Below are 21,410 nucleotides of genomic sequence, written 5' to 3'. Positions count from 1 at the left end.
CATTGAAATTTAGATCATTTACTTACAATAGATGTGTATAAATTTAAATCACTCATATTAAATCGTTAAGTCTTTCCAAAAAAAGAGCTATGAATAAGATAATAAAAGATATAGCAAGTAATTTTTTTTTTTTAAAAACACTTGGAAAAACTCAAGTACTTGCTCATGTTCTTTTATAGAAAAATTTGTAAGAGTCATTAAAATTGTTAGGTGTAGACACAACATCAAAAAAGAGAAAATTTTCTAAGATGCCAAGTGATATTGTTGAAAATGTTAAAAGAAGGTTTGAGCTCTAAAGGGAAGAAAAATCAAAGTAAAGATAATAGCACTACAAGAAGACTTATGTTGCAATCTATTCTTGGTAGTAGTATACAAAAAAATAGACAAATATCTTCTATTTCATCACATATTAGTTTTAGTAGAAGAACCATATCAAAATATGTTAAGAGAAGAATGATTTTGGATGATGGCATGTTGGAAGGAAATTGGGAAACTATGTGTCTAGAGCTCCTCATTGTAATATGATTGATCATAGAATAAAAAAAATTGTAATATCATTTTGGAATGATAATACTTGTCCTTCATCAAATACTAGAGATGTTCTTAGACATAAGGTTAGACCTAATCTTTATGAACATCATACAAAACAATTGCTGGATATAAAACAACATGAAATGTATATATTATTTTGTAGTTCAAATCCAGAGATAAAGATTGGTTAGACATTATTACAAAGATTGATATGTTAGGAGAAACAAAGTATTTGAAACTTGTTGTCATTATCTTATTGGATTTGAACTCCACTATCAAGTTTATCAAAAATTTATAGAAGAAACTTTTGGTTATGAAAATGCCCCTCCTAATAGATGAAGTGAGTTCATCTCATATATTTTGTGTGAAAAAATAGATGATCTTATTGGTCAAATAAATTGTAGTAGACGAATATGTGATATGTGTTCTAAATTGGCTCTTTTTCCTTTGGATAATGAAGATATTGATGCCACAAAAATGATAACTTGCAAGGGTTACAAGTATGTAACGAATCAAACTAAATCTGGGAAAGGATTAAAAAATTAGAATATGTTGAAGAGGAGATGGTTGTTGGAGAATTTATGGACAAATTTAAAAGTTTGACACAACCATATATTCATCATGCATATTTTGCAAAGTGGCAAGCACAAAAATTTCAAACACTTAGAGATAACTTCCCACTTGTAACCATTTTATCAGTCATTGACATTGTCAAAAACTATTCCTATATTCATCAAAAAGCTATTCAATTAGACAACTACTCTTCAAATTAGGTTACTATTATGCTGCAAGTGTGCTATTTTCATGCACAGTTAGATTTGGATGGAATTTAAAGCACAAGTCATCAAAAAAGAATATCACTTCTACATAAGTGATGATAAAGAATATGATATTCACTATGTAGAACATTGTTTCAAGATTTTTTTTGCAAATACCAAAGAAAGTGGCATAAGTATTGATAAACATTATATTTGGTCTGATGGGTGTAGTGCACAATTCAAATCATCTTGACCATTTTATGCACTTTGTCGATATTATTGTGATGAAAACTTACCACATGTATCGAGTCTCTTTGAAAGTGGGCATGGAAAAGGTCAAGATGATGGTGCTAGAGCTTGTATCAAATGTGCTCTATGAAAGTATCAAACTAACTTTTATATATATATATAGACACACACACACACACATAAGCTAGTGGCAGTCATGGCACAACATGAAAAGTATTTTTTTAGTTTTTCTATTTTTAATAAGGTTAGTATTGATTTATTTAATTAATTTTAAATATAGTTGTATAAACTTACTATAAAATTGTAGTATTATAAACTTAGTATAAAATTATTCTTCACAATTTTATTTTTTTATTGTATATATAGTGTTTTTTGCATCACTTTAATTAAGTTTTATTTTAAGGATATTGTTACATAAATAGTTATACTCAAGAGTAGAGTTATGGCTAGGATTAGGGTTAGAAATAGAGTAAGGGTTGGCATTATGGTTTAAATTAGGGTTAGAGTTAGGGTTAGGGTTACACTTAGAATTAGAGTTAGGATCAAGATTAGATTTACAATTAGAGTTAGACCTAGGGTTATGGTTAGGGTTAGGTTTATATATTGACTTAGGGTTATATATAGAGTTACATCAAGGTTAAGGTTAAGGTATGAGTTTGAGTTAGGGTTAATTTTACAGCTAAGGTTAGGGTTAGGGTTATGGTTTTAGTTAGCATTAAAGTTAGGGTTAGGGTTAGGGTTATATTATTATTATGGTAGAGTTATAGTTAGTGTTAGAGTTAGATTTAGCGTTAGAGTTAGAGGTAGGGGTAGGGTTAGGGTTAGTGTTGGGATTAAAGTTAGGGTTAGGGTTAAGGTTGGGATTGGGGTTAGGGTTAGGGTTAGGGTTAGGGTTACAATTAGAGATAGAGTTAGGGTCAAGATTAGACGTACAATTAGAGTTAGGGTTAGGGTTAGGGTTAAGGCTAGAACTAGACCTATTTTTAGGATTATGACTATTGTTAGGGTTAGGTTTAGAATTAGAGTTAGTTAGTGTTAGTGTTGGGGTTAGGGTTAGGGTAAGTACAACAGTAAGAATTAGGGTTTAGGTTACAAATATAGTTAGGGTTAGGGTTAGAATTAGAGTTAGGGTTGAGCTAGAGTTAGAAATAGAGTTAGAATAAGGGTTAGGGTTTTAGTTAAGGTTAGGGTTAGAGTTTTGAACCATGGTTAAGTTTAGAGTTAGGGTTAGGGTTTTAGTCAAGATTAAAGTAAGTGTTAAGGTTAGGGTTAGAGTTTTGAGCAGGGTTAAGGTTGGAGTTAGGGTTAGGATTTTATTTTAGATTAAACTAAAGGATATGGTTAGGGTTAATATTAAAGTACAATTATGGTAGAGTTAGATTAATAGTTAGAGTTAGGGGTAGGTTAGGGTAAAGGTTATGATTATGGTTGGAGTTAGACAAAGGGGTAGAGAAACGGTTAGATTTAGGGTTATGGTTAGGGTTAGGTTTATATATTGAGTTAGGCTTATATATAGAATTACATCAGGGTTAAGTTTAAGGTACAAGTTTGAGTCAGGGTTAAATTTAGAGTTAAGGTTAGGGTTAGGGTTAGGGTTATATTATAATTATGTTAGAGATATATTTAGAGTTAGAGTTAGGGGTAGGGGTAGGGTTAGGGTTAGTGTTAGGATCAGAGTTAGGGTTAGGGTTAGGATTAGGATTGGGGTTATGATTAGGGTTAGGGTTAGAGACAAGGTCAGGGTGAAGGATAGGATTACAATTAGGGTTAGGGTAAGTGTCAGGGTCAGGTTCAAGGTTAGGTTTTGGTTTATTATTAGAAAATGAGTTAGGGTTAGAGTCAAAATTAGCATTAGGATTAGGGTAAGGGGAAAATTAAAACCATGGTTAAAGATATAGTTAGTGTTAGGGGTAGGGTTAGGGTTAGAGCTAAAGATAGGGGTAGAGAAAAGATTAGGGTTAGGATAAGGGTTAGGTTTAGGGTTAGAATATGAGTTAGGTTTAAATTCTAAGTTACAATTAGGGTTATAGTTTGAGTTAGGGGTAGACAAAGCATTAGAATTATGGTTAGGATTAGGGTTAGGGGAAAAGTAGGACCACAGTTAGAGTTATAGTTATTGTTATGTTTAGAGATACATTAAGGAGGATAGTTTGTTCTTGTTACACATGCCTCTTAGCATAATAGAGCAATATAAGGGCTACAATGGTCCTTATGTAGTTTTATAACTTTATTACTTACATTTATAAATAGACAATTGATTAATACTAATTATGCTTAGCATGAATAGTGTACAATGAAGGACTATTACACTTAAAATGAGTATAAAATGAATATTATGCTTTAGAGTAGGTTAATAGTTAGAAATAACACATCATTTTTATACATAATTTAATGATCAACATATTAATGATATATCTCATGTAAAAGCTTTAATAATACAAACAAAAAGGTTAAGGAAAAACATTTCAAATATTTGCAAGTATAGTTGAGAAGAATTTGAGCTAAAAAGTGAAATCATTTATTTATTATTTCGATACATAGATGAAAGGAGAACTATATCTCCTAGTATAATTATCTTGATAAAGTAATAAGTGAAAAATTGAAAATTTTGAAATCATCATATGGACCATGTGTATAGTTCTCCATAATGATGTAAGTACATCACATATTTTTTAGAGATTAAAATTTTATTATGACCTCTTTTTATAATATGATCATCATAGACCTCTTTCATCATGGATGGAAACACATCTACTTTTGCAGATGTGTTGCATACATACTTTGCAACATCTTCCATCTTCATTATATCTATCTCTTGTACATGATCAATAGATAAAGTTTCATTCTTAAATTCTTTTACAATAGTTGTACAACACTATTTAACTATTCATGCAGATTTCTGAAACTCTATCTGAAAAAAAATGATTTGATTCTATAGAAGATTATGGGCTCATGTCGATAATGCTTGATTGTTTATCAGAGGCTTTAATGCTTGAAAAAAATCATGGGAAAAAATTTAGCAAGCATTATCACCAATAAAAAAAGGAAAAACTATATACTTAATCAAAGGGATATAAATTTTAAATCAACAATGGTTTTGAAAAACCATAACAGGTCACTTAGTATAATCAATTGTGGAGAAAATAAATGTAAAAGCTAAATTGTATTAAAATTTGTAATGGAACTTTGGGTATTGAAACATGGTAATATTATGATCATTCATGGATAGTGAAGAATAGACAAACATAGATTTCAAAAATTGAGAAGAAATTTATTGGTTGAAAGTCATGAAGCAAAATCATTATGATTTATTTCAATCAAAGAATGTGTTGAGAAAAAAAATTACATGCTTCATTTTTAGTCCCATTTCAAAATTTAATAAATCAAGCCCCATAAATGCTTGTGTAATCGACTGTGCCTTTTAAACCCTTAAGGTGTTCAATGTTTCTGACACCTTTCATTCAGTTTGCCTAAATGTTCGATGATGATAAATTGTCATTCTGAGTTATCTAACAAAGTCTTATTTTGAACTAATCCTAAATCTACTTTCTATCACAATTAATATGAAAATTCTAGTCGAGAACCTATTACTTTATGTAAATTTACCACATCTTTTGAAATCCTTTAGCCCCTTCTCAATATCTTGCTTAGGATGTGCCTTTTAAACCTTATGCAAGTATGAAATAATGTTTTGTTAAATCTGTTTTAAGTTTAAGGTAATCATGGTTTACGTGATTTTAATGTTAAAAGAGTTTCATTTCAAACTTACCATGCAAGTCTTGGTGATCGTTGATCTTGTTCAGATCGACAGACCCTGCATTCCCATATTTTCAAGATGCGAGGCCGTTACAAAATGCGGGGAAGTGCAAAGAGGGCACATAGAACAGTTTGATTACATGGGTCTGAAATAATTCAAAGGTTGATTCATCGTTGATCTTGGATAGATCAACGGATGTCGCTTGCCTACAAGATGAAGATGAGCATGTTTTAAACAAAGTAGGCAAGTGCATAAGTGACATCTAGCCCTTGTGAAGATACAAGGGGTATTTGTACAAGTGAAGAGGACAAGTTATGAATATCGTCGATCTGTGAGAGATCTACGGATGAAGCATACTCACATTTTCAAGATGTGTAACAAATAAATATTGTGGGAATGCCACCTTGCGACGCATGGCGTAGTGAGACCAAGCGTGGAAGTGACGATGGCATGGGCACAGTAGTTTTGAATGACGTAGTCAGGTTTGTCAGAGCACGTGCATTAAAAGGTTATTTATCATTGGTTAGGATCATTTTAGTGGGCCACTAAATATTAAAATCCTGAATCACCGTCAATTTAAGCCAGCATCAAGGCCTAGCATTTTCCCACATTGTTTAATCTCAATATGTTTTTAATAATGCAGGTAAACAGGTTGTGGACACGTATCGCAATTGACCAAGTCACACCATTTTGAAATACCACGTGTTTTGTGATAAAGGAACAGTGTGATGGTTATTGAAGAGTTTTCCATCAATCGTTGATCTTCTTTAGATCGACGAATGGCGCTTGCCTGCTTTATCAACATGCAAGGAGATTAAGGAAAGTGGGAATGCATCATAAAGACACGTGTCCCCGGTGATATCAAGTCTTGCCTTATGAGCTTACACAGATCTTTCTCAGCCATTGATCTTAGTCAAATTAACGGCTGACGCATTTCCGCTTTATGAAGATGCTTGCAAGATAAGAAATGTAGGAATGCACAAGTTTGACACATTGGATGGACTCAGGTCGTTGATTCAATTCAGATCTATAGCTCTTACACGTTTGCATTTCTTAGAAGCAAGAAGTGCCAACTAAAAGAGGAATTGCACACATGGCTAATTATGATTGGGTTATTTTGGACCAGCTTGTCTAGTGGATTTTGAAGTCATCATGTTCACAGCTTTGGACTTGTAAGATCTTCAGGATCGATGACGTATATTTTACTATTGAAGGTGGTATCATTTTGCACATTAATGAGATTTAAAAACCTTCGCGTGTGAAAGTGAAGAACATAATGTAAGAGGTAAGATTTTCCCAATTTTAACTCGTGCGAGTAGAAATTCATGAGTCACCCCCGAATGGAAATAATCACTGCTAGGATTGAGATAAATTTGGCATGAGTGTCAAGTAGTTAGCTCAAGGATAAAATGCAGAGTTACAGAGATAAAAAGAGAAGGCTTCAGGTAAGTTTATATACCATAGTATCTACAATTTTCAATCTTGTGTGATTTATTCGAAAGATGATTCTAAAGATTTCACTAAGTCTGAGGGTGTGGATAGCAGAAGGATTGCTTGTTAAGAGTAATTGGTTTTGGAGCAGTAATATTTTGAAAAATGATTAATTTATTTTCAAAGGATGGTTTGCAAAAGGAAAATGGTTAGCTTCATATGCATGTGTATGGTTTTTTGATAGAGGAAAGCTAGTAATCAGGTGTCATAGTCTAGTCACTAGGGTGGTAAGAAGGACAAGGAACAGACTTGGTAAGCTAACAACCTTTTTAGTAGTAACATCATCTTTTAAACAAATTTTTAAAACACCTTAGTTTGATGCCAAGGTTGAAAAAATATTTGAGACACTGTGCATAGTTGTCGAAGAGGGTGAAGAAGATTTTATACCCTTGGGTATAGTCTTTTTCATTTTTTTTGCGCGTACCCCCTTTTTGTGTCAGTGGATACAAAATTTTGGCAGGAAGTCGGTTAAGGAAGCAGACGTGGCTGGGGATTAGAGGACCCCTATTTTGTTATTTTTAATAGCCACATTCTTTTTTGGCTTCTGTATTGCATGCTAAGTAATGATTCTATTATTTTTGAAGCCTGGCATGATTGGTAAAGAGTGGGAAGTAAAGATGATTCTCATTCAGTAGTCATCTTGACAAAATCCACAGGCCTAGGTTGGTCCATATTTTTCATAGTTGATTTTGTCATTGATGGGGCGGTCTTAACAGTTGAGCACACAAAAAATTAGTCGTAGAGCCAAGTCAGAAAAAAGTTGTAACAAAAAGGAGCCTACAGGAGAATATTTGATCTACGTGATGTTTTGTTAATCATTCTTCTTCTTTTTCTGTTATAAGCTTGTTATATCTTTTGTAAGGGACACTTGTCAGTTCTCTACGCCTGAAGCTTGTTGCATCTCCCAGTATTTAAGTGAGATCCTAGGGCTAGAGAAAGGGTTGGTTGGTTTTCAATTTCTAGTTCTTAGAGCTCTGCTTAGGCTATGAAAGCCACACACCTAGCATTTCTCTATTGTATTGAACATTATTTCATGTTTTATGTAGATAGTTCTGGTCTGTTAGGTGATTTATGAGTTATCTTCTGTACATTTCATGTATTTGGTTTCAAGGAAAGCAAATAAAGAGCAACAATGGTTTCAAATTCAGTTTGAATCTTGTCTCCTGTTTGTGGATCTGTAATCTTTTCTAGTTTAAGATCAAAGACCATATATTAGGTTGCATCTCATTTAGTGATGTATGTGATTGAAATACCTTGCTTATGGAACAAAGAGCCATGTAACCACTTGGTGTTTATCACAGGGTTTACTGATCTCATAATAGATATTTTGAATATGAGATTCATTTTGACATAGATGTCTATTCATAAGGTGAAAGATAGATCAGGGATCTGGATGTAGTAATATGTCTGAGATTTCCAAGAGATGTATGGTTATAATTCACTTAATTTCCCAATAGATAAGGCACTTATCACATATAGGATCATTAAATTTTGTTGCTCATACCTAGGTCTTGCTATCATCAATCTTTTAAATCATTTTTCATTTTATGTTGGAATGTATTCAAAGTAAATCCCACACTCAGCTTTCTAGTTCCATGAGTCATGTTCTTAGCTATTTCATGCTTGTGATCTCCCGGTTAAGCATAGAAGAATTAGGGGTTTCATCTACTATCATAGATCCTAATTATGTTTATTACACTAGTTCCATATGTCAGATCTAAAGAGGTTCACCCACCTAGGTTTTGCAGAGCCTAAAGTAGAAGAAGGGTTATGCCTTATAGTTGGCCTGGTGTCTGAAATGGGCATGTTGAAAATGGGAGTTAGCTGCCCCTAGATGTGTTTTGTTCTCATCAGGGTAATTGAAAACTAGTAACATTTTCAAATACCAACAGAATGTCTTTATAATTTGAATTTATATTATAGCTACCTTAATTTGAGGACCCAATTGATGATCATAGTTAAATTTACGAATTAGAGAATTAGTATAATGAAATTTCAGCCTAATGGTACTTGCAACCATTAAAATGTGCAAATAATAAGGTTGTCATGTTTGATTGAACATATCCAATTATAGTTGTCATTAACTGTGGAATATGAACTATCAATGTGCATAATAAGAATAACAACATAATAGTTCACGATATTGATCACATAATGTAGTAGAACAAATAAATCTATATTATTAAATAATATGTTTGAAAACATCAATGATTTTCAAGACTTCTTAGTCTACATTCTTCTACTTTTCTCTTTGAAAGTTGCTTCCCACTTTTCATTTACTCATAGTGGTCATATGTAAAGGGTGGCATTATCCTCAAACCTTCTAGTGACTTAACAAGAGATATGGCCACAAATGTCAATCATGCTCTTTCTCTTGGACCTATGCCAATTATGGCTTTTGAAAGAGCTAGCCCTTGAGATTTGTGAATAGTCAATACCCATGCCAACCTTAATGGTAGTTGGAAGTTCCTACCCCACTATTATGGTGCTATTGGTATTATGTTTGGATGGTGATCGTCAAATGCTACTTCAGAGTAATTATCAAATTCAATTGTAACATATGCTTGTGGCTCAGTTCCTGGTTTGTAGATAATATTTTTGATATATCCCAATGATCCATTTAGAAGACTAGCTTCTATCCATAGATTTGTATTCAACATTACACTTTCATTGTCACTAATGAATAACTCAATATCAAGTTCTTCGGTTGATAAATCTTCAGTTCTATTACCATTGCTTGACTTGGTTGCAAGGCTATGTGCTCCTATATGTCTTAATGAATACAACATCCTCATGTTATGATTACAAACATTGTCACTTGTAGACAATAAATGCATTTTCTTATCAAACTCATCATTTCTTATGACATCTAATATTATAGGTGTTCATGTCATCAGCAAGTTCCAGTCATCTATTTGTGGATTTGCATCTCTTACATTTGTGAGAAGCTAACAAAATCTTTATTGTTGGATATTTTCTCCATCTTGCCTAAATACTTTATCTAGTGTAACCACTATCTTGAATTCTTGCCATAATAACTTTTCCTACCTATTTCTATCATATGTTGGTCTATCATTAACAAGAGGTAATTGCCCCAAATCACCAACTAAAATAATAGATCACTTGAAAGATAGTTGCAAATTTTATAGTTACATACATAATGTAAAATCAAAAGGTATGCATTCTATATGACCAATCTTAATAAAAATTAGAAGACATTAATAACACCATGTGATGTAGGGAAAGGGATACCTCCAACGCTTATGTTTTCTTTATGCAGGAAGGCTTCTCTAAGTCAACTATTTATATTTTCTAGCATGTTCTAGCCAATGAAGCTCATTTCATCAATCAAAATATATTTGATATTTTCCATCTCTTAGTTAAAGCTTGTAAGTCTTGTCCCTTGTAGTTGGAAAAAATCTATAATTGAAAGCCACAACTTTGAATGAATGGTAGATGCTCATATATTGAAAGCTACAACTCTAGTTGGTGCAAGCAATAGAAGAGGAGAAGGATTTGTCATTGATGTCATCTAAAAAGATTGACTTATGGCACCAATTAGATAAGACTTTCCCATTCCCATTGTTCCTTGAATTATTATAAATAAGGGATTTCCCACTTGATTTCTATTGTAGTGTGGCTGAATAATGTTGACTTCTGTCATGTCCCCTATTCAAATAATTAAAAATAAATAAACTTTGTTAAGGCAGGCATGCTCCAAAAAGGTGAAATTTCAGAAAAAGAGGCTAATCTTTGGAAACCAATGGACTAATAAATAAAAATTATTATTAAATTATATTTTATTAACCCCTCTTGGACGTGAGTTAGGGTTATGCCCTCTTTAAAAGGGGTTTGGAGGCATTTTGGGCTCATTCTACATCTTGATTCTTGCTAATTTTCTTGTTGTTCTTCAGAGGCTGCCAAACCTGTGGAGAAGGAGACCCAAGAATGGGAGTTTGTAGGTTTCTAGGAAGGCTAAGGATAGGAGTTTGAAGCCATTCCATGAGCATGCTCATACAGAGTTTTCCTTTGTGCTGAATAGTGCCGATCTGGGTGTTTTCAGGGTTGTTTTTGGTTTGAGTTTGAGTTTTCAGTTGAGTGTTTCATATCAGTTTGGTTTGCTACTATATTTTAGACTTTATGATGTTAAAATAGAGCTAAATATATGTATTGGGTCGTGATTAAACTTCTGAGATATTTTATGATTGTTTTGTGGTGTTTCCAGCCATCTTTGTGTTAATTTCGGGAGCTCGATTGAGCATAGTTTTGCCCTACATTTGTGAGTTGTTGTGTAAAGGCTATAAAAATCTGGAAATTTCATTTTGTAGGCTGTTATGCTGCTGAAATTTTTGTAAAAATGTCCATTTTCAGATTTATTAATAATTTGTGAAGTTGTGAAGTTTTTGGCACTAATTTGGACATACCCGATTTGGGTTTTATTGGGAAATTGGCAGATCTTTGTAATATTGGTTGTTTGATTTTAAAGTTCTGATTTGAGGCTGGAAATATCATAAAAAAATCAGTAAAGGGACATTACAGTGGTATCAGAGCCGTGATCTTGCCAGCCTGAGGGTTTGTAGAAGTTGCATGTCAGTTTTAACAACTACCTAGATCTTGCATGTCAAGTTTTGATAACTACCTAGATCTTGCATGTCATATTTTATGATTGCATGCAACTAAGTGAAAGAGAAAAAAGATATTTGCAGCGAGAAAAGAATAAAGAAATTTTGATCAAACCCCCAGTTGAAAGCAAAAGTACAAAATCCAAGGAAGAAAAAAGTATGGCTGATCCAGATGAGATGGAAAAGAAATTCTTCCAAGACATCCAAAATACTCAGAAGCAAATAGTGGATGGGTTGGCGGAAACTAGAGAGGCTTTGCGAATATTGACAGAAAAATTACAAGGAATTGCATCTATTAATGAGAAAGGGAGCACTTCAGAGGAGCCAAGAAATGGGAGATCCACACCATCTAAATCAACCAAATCTATTTTCTTGCCTGCAGATGAGCCACCAGTACCAAATCCAGCCATTAATCCAGTGGAAGAGGTTACAGGTAATTTGATTACATTAAGAGCTACTTACAATGGCTTAGATGATGACTTTCGTAGTTCTGTTCCTTTTAGAGAATATGTGGATATGATGAATGCTTTGATGCCCAAGAAAGAGAACAGGAGGGAGCATGACACAAGTGGAAGAGAGCTCAAAAATAAAATAAGCAAGTTTACAACACCTACTTTTGATGGAACAAATAAAATTTCAGCTAGAGCATGGCTACAAAAATTACAAACTTTCTTCACACTTAACCCCATGAAAGAGAGTGATGCTATTCAATTTGCAAGTCTACACTTGGAAGATGCAGCCTATGATTGGTGGTATCATGGAATGACTACTCAAGGTCACGATCAGGTAACTACATTTGAAGATTTCAGTCAAAGGGTGATAGATAGATTTGACCTCAAGGATGATGAAGAGTACTTTAAAGAATTGTCAAAGTTGAAGCAACCCAAATTAGTTATTGAGTATATAGAAGAATTTCAAAAAGTGGCTGTTATGGTACCTGATATGAATGAAAAGAGGATCATTTATCTTTTTCTTGATGGTTTAGAAGATTCTGTTAAGGGTTTGGTTAAGGCTTTCTCACCCTCAACCTTACAGGAAGCTATCAAAAGAAGCTTGCAACTTGAAACTTGCGTGCCTATGAAATCAATCACTAATCAAAAACCCCCAAATCTTTGGCAACATAAGGGAAATTTTCAAAAAAAGACTTTCCCAACACTACCACCAAAAGATGTGACAAATGTGGTAAAAAAGAAGGTAGATGAAGAGACTAGGAGTGAATTACGAAGGAAAAAGCTTTGTTTTACTTATAGAGAACCATGGGCTCCAGGACATAGATGTTTGGGGAAAGGTCAAGTGCACTATATTGAAGTTGCTTCAGAATCTGATATAGATGAGCATGAGGAATTTCATGATACTAGGGAGGAGGTAGAAGAAGAGAAAGTAAAAGAAATCAGCAAGGATGGCACTTTAGCAGCATTATCAAGAGTCCCAAGATACCATCCCTTTTGAATTCGAGGGGTACTAGCAGGGCAAAGGTTGACTGTTCTTCTTGATAGTGGGGCAACTCACAATTTTATTGATGAGGGATTTGTCATGAAAAGAGGGCTTAAAGTAGAAGATTTTGAGGGATTCAATGTTACTGTAGCTGATGGATTCACTATGCCTTGCACACGGGTGGTGAAACAACTCAAGATGACCTTAGGAGATTATGAGTTATGTGATGACTTCTATGTGGTTGGTATTGGGGAGACAGATCTTGTATTGGGTGTTCAATGGTTGCACTCTATCGGAGGCTATTACATGAACCATCAAACTATGGAGTTTAAATTTCATTCCAATGGGAAAGAAGTCATATTGAGAGGGTTATCGAATAGAGAACCTAAGCCGATCTCTGCAAAGAGGATGGAGAGGACTTTTTGAAGAGGACAAGTAACATGGGCAGCAGGAGTCATAATCCAACCAACAAGCTCTCCAAAGAATCAAGGTAATTTCCATTTTGAAATTCAAAATATTCTTGATAAGCATAGTATAGTTTTCAATGATTTGCCTCTAGGATTACCACCAGATAGAGGTTTTGAGCATGTTATATAGTTAGAACAGGGTGCCAAACCAGTTATAACAACCCCATACCGCCATCCAAGAGGTTATAAGGAAGAAATTGAAAAAACTATTAAAGAACTCCTGGACATGGGATTCATAAGGCCTAGCTCTAGTCCATTTGCATCATCTGTGGTACTTGTCAAGAAAAGGGATGGTACAATGAGAATGTGTATAGACTACAGGGCTCTAAACAAGAAGACCATAAAAAATAGGTATCCCATACCACACATAGATGAACTCATTGATGAGTTACATGGTGTTGTATACTTCTCAAAAATTGACTTAAGATCAGGCTACCATCAAATTCGAATGAGGAGTGAAGATGTGGAAAAGACTGCTTTCAGATGTCACTATGGGCACTTTGAATTTCTTGTTATTCCATTTGGACTCACTAATGCACCCGGAACATTCCAATCTTGTATGAATAATGTCCCTCAAGGATAATCTACAACATGCACAAAACCAACAAAAGATATATGCTGATAGGAAAAGGATTGAAAGACCTTTTGAAGTGGGAGATTTGGTATTTGTTAGGTTGCAGCCATATAAGCAAAGCACCTTGAAGAGAAGTGGGGCAGAGAAACTCAAGCCAAGGTTCTATGGGCCTTATAAAATCATCAAGAAGGTAGGAGAGGTAGCTTATGAATTGGAGCTCCCACCAAACAGCAAAATACATAATATTTTTCATGTATCTTGCTTAAAGAAGGTTCTAGGCCAGCAAACCATAGTATCTACAGAATTACCACCTCTTGATGATGAAGGGAAATTAGTTTTGATACCAGAAGAGATTTTGGATACAAGAGAGAAAAGGTTGAGAAATAGGAGCATCATAGAGCATTTGGTCAAATGGAAAGGATTACCACTAGAGGATGCAGCTTGGGAAGGAGCACATATTCTTGAGAATTCCAACCTTCATTGCTTGAGGAAATGCAATATTTGGGAGGGGAGGACTTGTCATGTCCCCTATTCAAATAAATTTAAAAAAAAAAAACTTTGTTAAGGCAGGCAGGCTCCAAAAAGGTGAAATTTCAGAAAAAGAGGCTAATCTTTGGAAACCAATGGACTAATAAATAACAATTATTATTAAATTATATTTTTATTAACCCCTCTTGGATGTGAGTTAGGGTTATGCCCTCTTTAAAAGGGGTTTGGAGGCATTTTGGGCTCATTCTACATCTTGATTCTTGCTAATTTTCTTGTTGTTCTTCAGAGGCTGCCAAACCTGTGGAGAAGGAGACCCAAGAACAAGAGTTTGCAGGTTTCCAAGAAGGCTAAGGATGATAGTTTGAAGCCATTCCATGAGCATGCTCATACAGAGTTTGCCTTTGTGCTGAATAGTGCCGATTTGGGTGTTTTCGGGGTTGTTTTTGGTTTGAGTTTGGGTTTTCAGTTGAGTGTTTCATATCAGTTTGGTTTGCTGCTGTATTTCAGACTTTATGATGTTAAAATATAGCTGAATATATGTATTGGGTTGTGATTAAACTTCTGAGATAGTTTATGAGTGTTTTGTGGTGTTTTCGGGCATCTTTGTGTTAATTTCGGGAGCCCGATTGAGCATAGTTTTGCCCTACATTTGTGAGCTGTTGTGTAAAGGATATACAAATTTGGAAATTTCATTTTGTAGGCTGTTATGCTGCTGAAATTTTTGTAAAAATGTCCATTTTTAGATTTATTAATAATTTGTGAAGTTGTGAAGTTTTTGGCACTAATTTGGACATACCCGATTTGGGTTTTATTGGGAAATTGGCAGATCTTTGTAATATTGGTTGTTTGATTTTAAAGTTCTGATTTGAGGCTGGAAATATCATAAAAAAATCAGTAAAGGGACATTACAACTTCCTTTTGTCACTTGTGACTAAGAGCTGTAAAGTTGATAAACTGTGGAATGTTATCATACATAAAACATCCATGCTTTTTCATTTTAGGTATGAAATTTATCACTTTGATATTCACTGCACCAATTTTTATTTCTATCAACATCTCTTCTTGCCAACATGTCAATTTCAAAAACTAGCATATGTTGACCATGATGTAACCTAGATATTATTCTCCACTCATGTTTTGTAGTATTTTCTTGAATGGCTCCATTATCTTCTATCTCTAAATCACTTGAAGGTTCATTATTTTGTGCATGTTCTTGCATTTTGACATGCCAAGGATTATATTTGTGTGAGTCCGAATTTCCTACTATAGTATTATCATCATGACCAATGTCTCTCTCAACATTATGAAAAGGTTTGTAGAGTAACAACTTGAACAAACAAAAATCCACCCACTTATTAGAATCTCATAGAGGAATAGAAAAATACCTAGGAAAAACTCTAACAATAGCTACTTTCTTTCTTGGCCCCCATTTATTATCTCCTCTTCTTCTAGGATTATATAACCAGGACCTTGTTGCATCAATCAAACTGATACCTTCCATACAAAGTGGTCTTTTTTTATAACCATCAACAAATTTTTTTGTGAGTTCTTCCTCATTCATGTCATCATTGATTACCATAGGTTTGAAAACTTCATTTGAGACGTTTAGATTGACAAGATTTTTGCTACACTCCACCAATGGAAGTTCTAATAACATATGACATGGTTCTTGAGCTCCAATATCTCTTTCTATAATTATCTCTGTTAAAAGATTTCTACATGCCTATGATGCTAAATCATCAAGATTTGAAAGATGCATCAACATTTGTTGATATTTTTCTAAGCTTCTCTTTGCTTTTGTTTCATACTTTGTAATATATTTGATAATTGCATGTCTTGAAAGGATAGGTTGCCAATCAACATTGGCCCTCCATAATTGTAGTATGTACCAATTTTATGTATTAACTCTATCATCATTTCTTGCTGGTTCAAATTTTTTCCTACCCGATTCTGCATCGGTGTATTACTTTGACCCCTCTAAATTTAATTGCCAAGGATCATTATACCTAAAACATTGGTGAATACATATCTAATTAATCCAACTTGTTAAAAAAATTTAAATAGAAAATTTAAACATAGTTTTTTTGAATTTGATTAACCTACAAACCATTCTTCCTCTTCTTTTATGAAGGTATGATCCCTCCTTATAGAGAGTGTGTCTCTCAACACAATTGAGTATCTATTCACAATCCTATTCTATATCCATCTCAGCGAGGTGCATTGTATTCTTCAAGCATGGATGCTGACCAAAATTTTGGAAGACCTATAAATGATAACTCATATATTATTCTATTGGATAGAGTTGAGAAACACATATTGATATTTAATTCATTTATAATATGAAACTTACATTTATGTTTCTTTGATGCAGATCAGGTCTAGGATTCCATGCATGAACAATGGAGTAAAAATATCTCTCAAAACTTTTTTGTTCATCCTCATTTGACTGATTAATAGTGTCCATATTTGGTTCCCCTTCAAGCCATAATAAGTTGTAAACATAAGGTGATCCATGATATTGCCACTCATATCTACACAAAAATTCCTTTACTTTGATACCATTTCTGGTATTTCTTTCCTGAACATTGTATTCCTTAAGTGCATGTAATAAGTTACAATATGTGGATAGTCAATGATATTCTGCCTTGTCCATCTTTGAGCCTCTCATCGATCAGTAGGTGGTGTACCAAGCATTAGTGCATGTCAATTAGGCCATTGCATATCTGTTGCACTTAATGTGAAGAAAATTTTAGGTGTACCAAGTTGGTCAAGCAAATCAGTTAATTGTGCTTTACATTTTTTCCAATATGATCTTGTTCCTCTTAGACTTGTTCTGAACTGCATTAGCCTATCTATGAGATTATTAAGAGGCATATTCTTCATATGTTCATGCAATTCATTAATACTTATTGGAATTTTTTGAAAGCTCCTTTTTGAAAAAATAGATGCTGACCATTGTGCATGATGTCTTATTACCAGGTTCTGCACAAAATACCTAAACCTTGGATATTTTTTAAAGTGATGATCCCTATATTTGATCAAATGCTTTACAAATTCATGCAAGTATACTCATTTCATTCTAGGCTATAACTAATCACAACTTCCATTTGGAAATAATGTTGGAAAAGCCATATCCAACAACCTAGATGTAACATACTCATTGATAGCGGATGCACCTATAGATGGCCACTTAATTAAAGCTGACAGAACTACATCAAGATTATTAACCCAAGCAAGAATTAATTCCATTTCCCTTTGCGAATTATGTGGCCTTGAAGCCAAAAAGTTTTTGTGCTCAATTATATTACGTTTCTCTATCTCCATGAGAAGACCTAGGAATACAACTTCATTTGCATCAGAATCAAAATCCATGTGCACTATCTTTAATCTATGAAAAATATTCTCATCCATATTTCTAGGGAGGTCATTAAGAGCACTTTCATCTATCCTGACATCTGCATAAAATTTATCATTCTCAACTTTGCATTTCAATGCTCTATAAACACAATCCCTATTCACAATAAAGTTATATCATGTACCACATTGATCCCTTCTTCAACAATAATGATTGGTAAATGATCAATTGTGTGTGGAAAGACTTTTGATAGCTATTCAACATGCTAGGGAAAATTAATTTTATGTCCTTTATACTTATACTGACCTCCAATTGTATGTGTAACTTGTAATATAGGGTTTACATGTGCAATTAACATCTCTTCAACCTGAGTTAAATTTGCAAGCTCTTGTGGTTGACATCTTGGATCCATATTATTTGAAGATGAAAACCTATGAATTATTGTCTCTTGATGACACCTATTGCATATTGTACCCTCACTAGTGTGATATACTTTCATTTCTACATATGACTCTTGACAAACATAACACATATTTGGTGTTTTCAAACTATCTATCTGATATATAAACTACATTCGGAATCTTCTAAATTCAAATTGAAGCATACCATTTGGGTTGGGGATGTTTTCTCTATCATTTGCAATTCTAAATCAACATGTATGTCACTTCCATGTTATGATATTTTTGGTATGCATTCTATGGATGGTGAGTGTACATTCTTATTTAGTTGATTGTTCGTATTTGGAGGATGGTCATGTATGTAACTTGGTTGGGCTTGAGGATGTTGAACTTGGCAATATTGTGCATTTTTAGGAAGGACCATCTCAAAAGTACACTGATGATGGTTTCTCTCTGCATTTTCTAGATCTCAATTTTTAGTTTCCAATTGTTCAACAGTTATTTCTACACTTCATCTAGCATATCTTTGCCTATGCCCTTGATTTTCTATTACTCTTTGTTATTCTCTTTCAGGTTCTATCTATTGTTTTTGTTGACGTCTATGATATTCTCTTTGAAACTATCTTTGGTATTCTCTCCTTTCCTCCTCCATCTCAAAATTCAACCTAGGTCTCACGATACCTAGTAGAGAAAAAATATTAATGAAGTAACCGTTGTTTATATATAGATGACAAATATTTCACCAATAAAAATTATTAAAAGTGGATTAATTTTTTTAATATAATGGATGCTTAAATGAAGATAAATAATGTTGGAAAAGTAACATATGTTTCTATATAAATGAGAAATACACAACAAATAAACCTTACAATTATATTGTAGAAAAAAATTGAAGAAAATTATTGTGCAAGTAGATCAATGAAATAATATAAGAATCAAAATGTATGCATAGAGTATCCATAAATGGAGAGAAACATTAGAGATAGTTTATTAGATTGTTAAAAAATATATTAATAAAGAACAAAAAAGAGCATGAAGAATGTTTTTTTTCCTTAAATAAATTAAAATATTCATGGAAGTGTATACTTTTATTATGAAATATACAACATCAAGATAAATAGTCACAAAAAGATTATTACATCATCGAAACCAATAATCTTATTTATACATCATTTTATTACAAAATAGATAAGTACATGATGTTATATTTTACAATACAAAATACCAATACCAAAAATAATAGTAAGTCCACTTTAGAAGACAATGAATGTTTTCTTTTTAATAGAGCAGAGTACTTGGCAAAACATGTGTGGTTCTCCAAAATATTGGTGTTGACATAGCAGGGATTGAAGCTTGTCAACAACCACACTAGACCATCAACAGTCATTCTCAAAGACATTTACAACCAAATCTAATGGAATGTATCTGGGTAGTGAAACAATTGGTGTTGTAGGTCTAATATGCTCAGAAAAAAATCTCCTCTATATGAGGTTCTCGAGTCAACTCAGCTTTAATAAAATAATCGTATTGAATAAAAAATGTTGGCCTTTGAGAATTTTACACTCAACCTATTATGGTGCTAGGGAACCATGATCCCTAGAAGTCATCATCATCACATCAAACTTTCACTTTCATTCCATAGTTAAAATTCATGATGTGCACCTTTAACATAAACAAAGTACATAAAATCTTTTCAATTACATGTATTTAGTCCAAAATAAGAGTATAAAGAAATAGTTAGTATTGAAATATGCATTACAAAACTTACATTATAATATACGATTAGAAAAAATTAAATTTTAATGTTAGATAATGATAGCATTTCCTTCAACATTTGAAACATTAAATTTATTTATGCATAAAAATTATATTGTAATATTTGAAAATGGTAGCATTGCCTTCCACATTTCAAATATTAAATTTATTTATGCATAAAAATTACATTCTAATGTTTGAAAATGGTGCCATTTCTTTGAACATTTCAAACATTAAATAAATTTATGCATAGAATATGTTTCAATAAAATATTTAGCAATATAATATTAGAAAAATGGTGGCATTTCCTTCTACATTCAAAGATTGAATTTATTTATGCATAAAAATTACATTCTAATATTCTACAAAAACAATTACATTCTAATGTTTGAAAATGGCGGCATTACCTTCCACATTTTAAACATTGAATTAATTTATGCATAAGATATATTTCAATAAAAGAATTAGCAATATAATATTAGAAAAATGGGCACATTGCCTTCCACTTTTCAAACATTATTCCCTAAAAGTTAAATAGAAATAATATGTAAACATTAATCTAAATCAAAATAGTGTTGTAAATCTAAAAATTATTCGAAATCTAAATAGTATTCTAAACTAAAAAGCTATTATAAATTAAATTACTAATGTAAATCTAACAAATAATATAAATATAATTACTTTTATATATCAAAATACCAATCTAAATAAATACAATCATAATTCAAAATAAATTTTAAAAATTCAACCAAAAACTTACTCTTGTATTTGATGTGACTCTTGAATCTTGATCTCCAAATTTACAATTCCATTCCCTAAATTTCTTCTCTTCTTCAGCAACCTATAATCTTTCGCAAAAAATCTATATTCTACTAACTGTCTCTCTTTTCTATCCTACACAAATTCTTTGAAAAAAATTCTAATCTTGTACTCTCCAGTCTCCATTTGTAATAGAAGAACTAAATGGAAACATTCTTATATAATGAATAAAAGAATCTCTTCCTCTCCCCATAAAAAATGTTCCTCTCCCACCCCACGAAATATTTGCATGGCATTGAATATGCAAATGCATTAAACAAAACTATAAAATAAGGAAAGAAAAATTTAAAAATGCAAAGACAAAAAAAATAGAATTTAAAATGTAGCGTGTGTAAAGGAATTTAAAATCATTGAATGTGGCCATGCCATGTAATCCTCCAATCTTTGTTGGAATTACTAAACATGGCTCCTCTCTTCGCATTACTAAACTACTCATGTCAACATTATTGCTGCTACTGACAATGATAGTAATTGCCACCACTGACATATGCCAATGGCAACAGTTACTGTTGCTATCAACAGTGACAGTCTACCTCTGCCCATCGCTTGCAAGGTTTAACCCCTATGGTGGGTTTTAAAACATTTTTTATTGTTCTTTTAATTTTTTAAATTTAAAAAAAAATCTATTTTAAAATTTTTTTAAATTTTTATATATATGTTTTTTTTTTTTTTTGGTTTAAAAAAAAAAAGAAATTTAAAATTTTTTATTAT

The sequence above is a fragment of the Cupressus sempervirens genome, chromosome 1 (genome assembly GCF_028749045.1).
Source record: "Cupressus sempervirens isolate cs-2001-9-10 chromosome 1, ASM2874904v1, whole genome shotgun sequence".
Taxonomy (NCBI): Eukaryota; Viridiplantae; Streptophyta; class Pinopsida; order Cupressales; family Cupressaceae; genus Cupressus; species Cupressus sempervirens.
Note: the sequence above shows the minus strand (reverse complement) of the source record.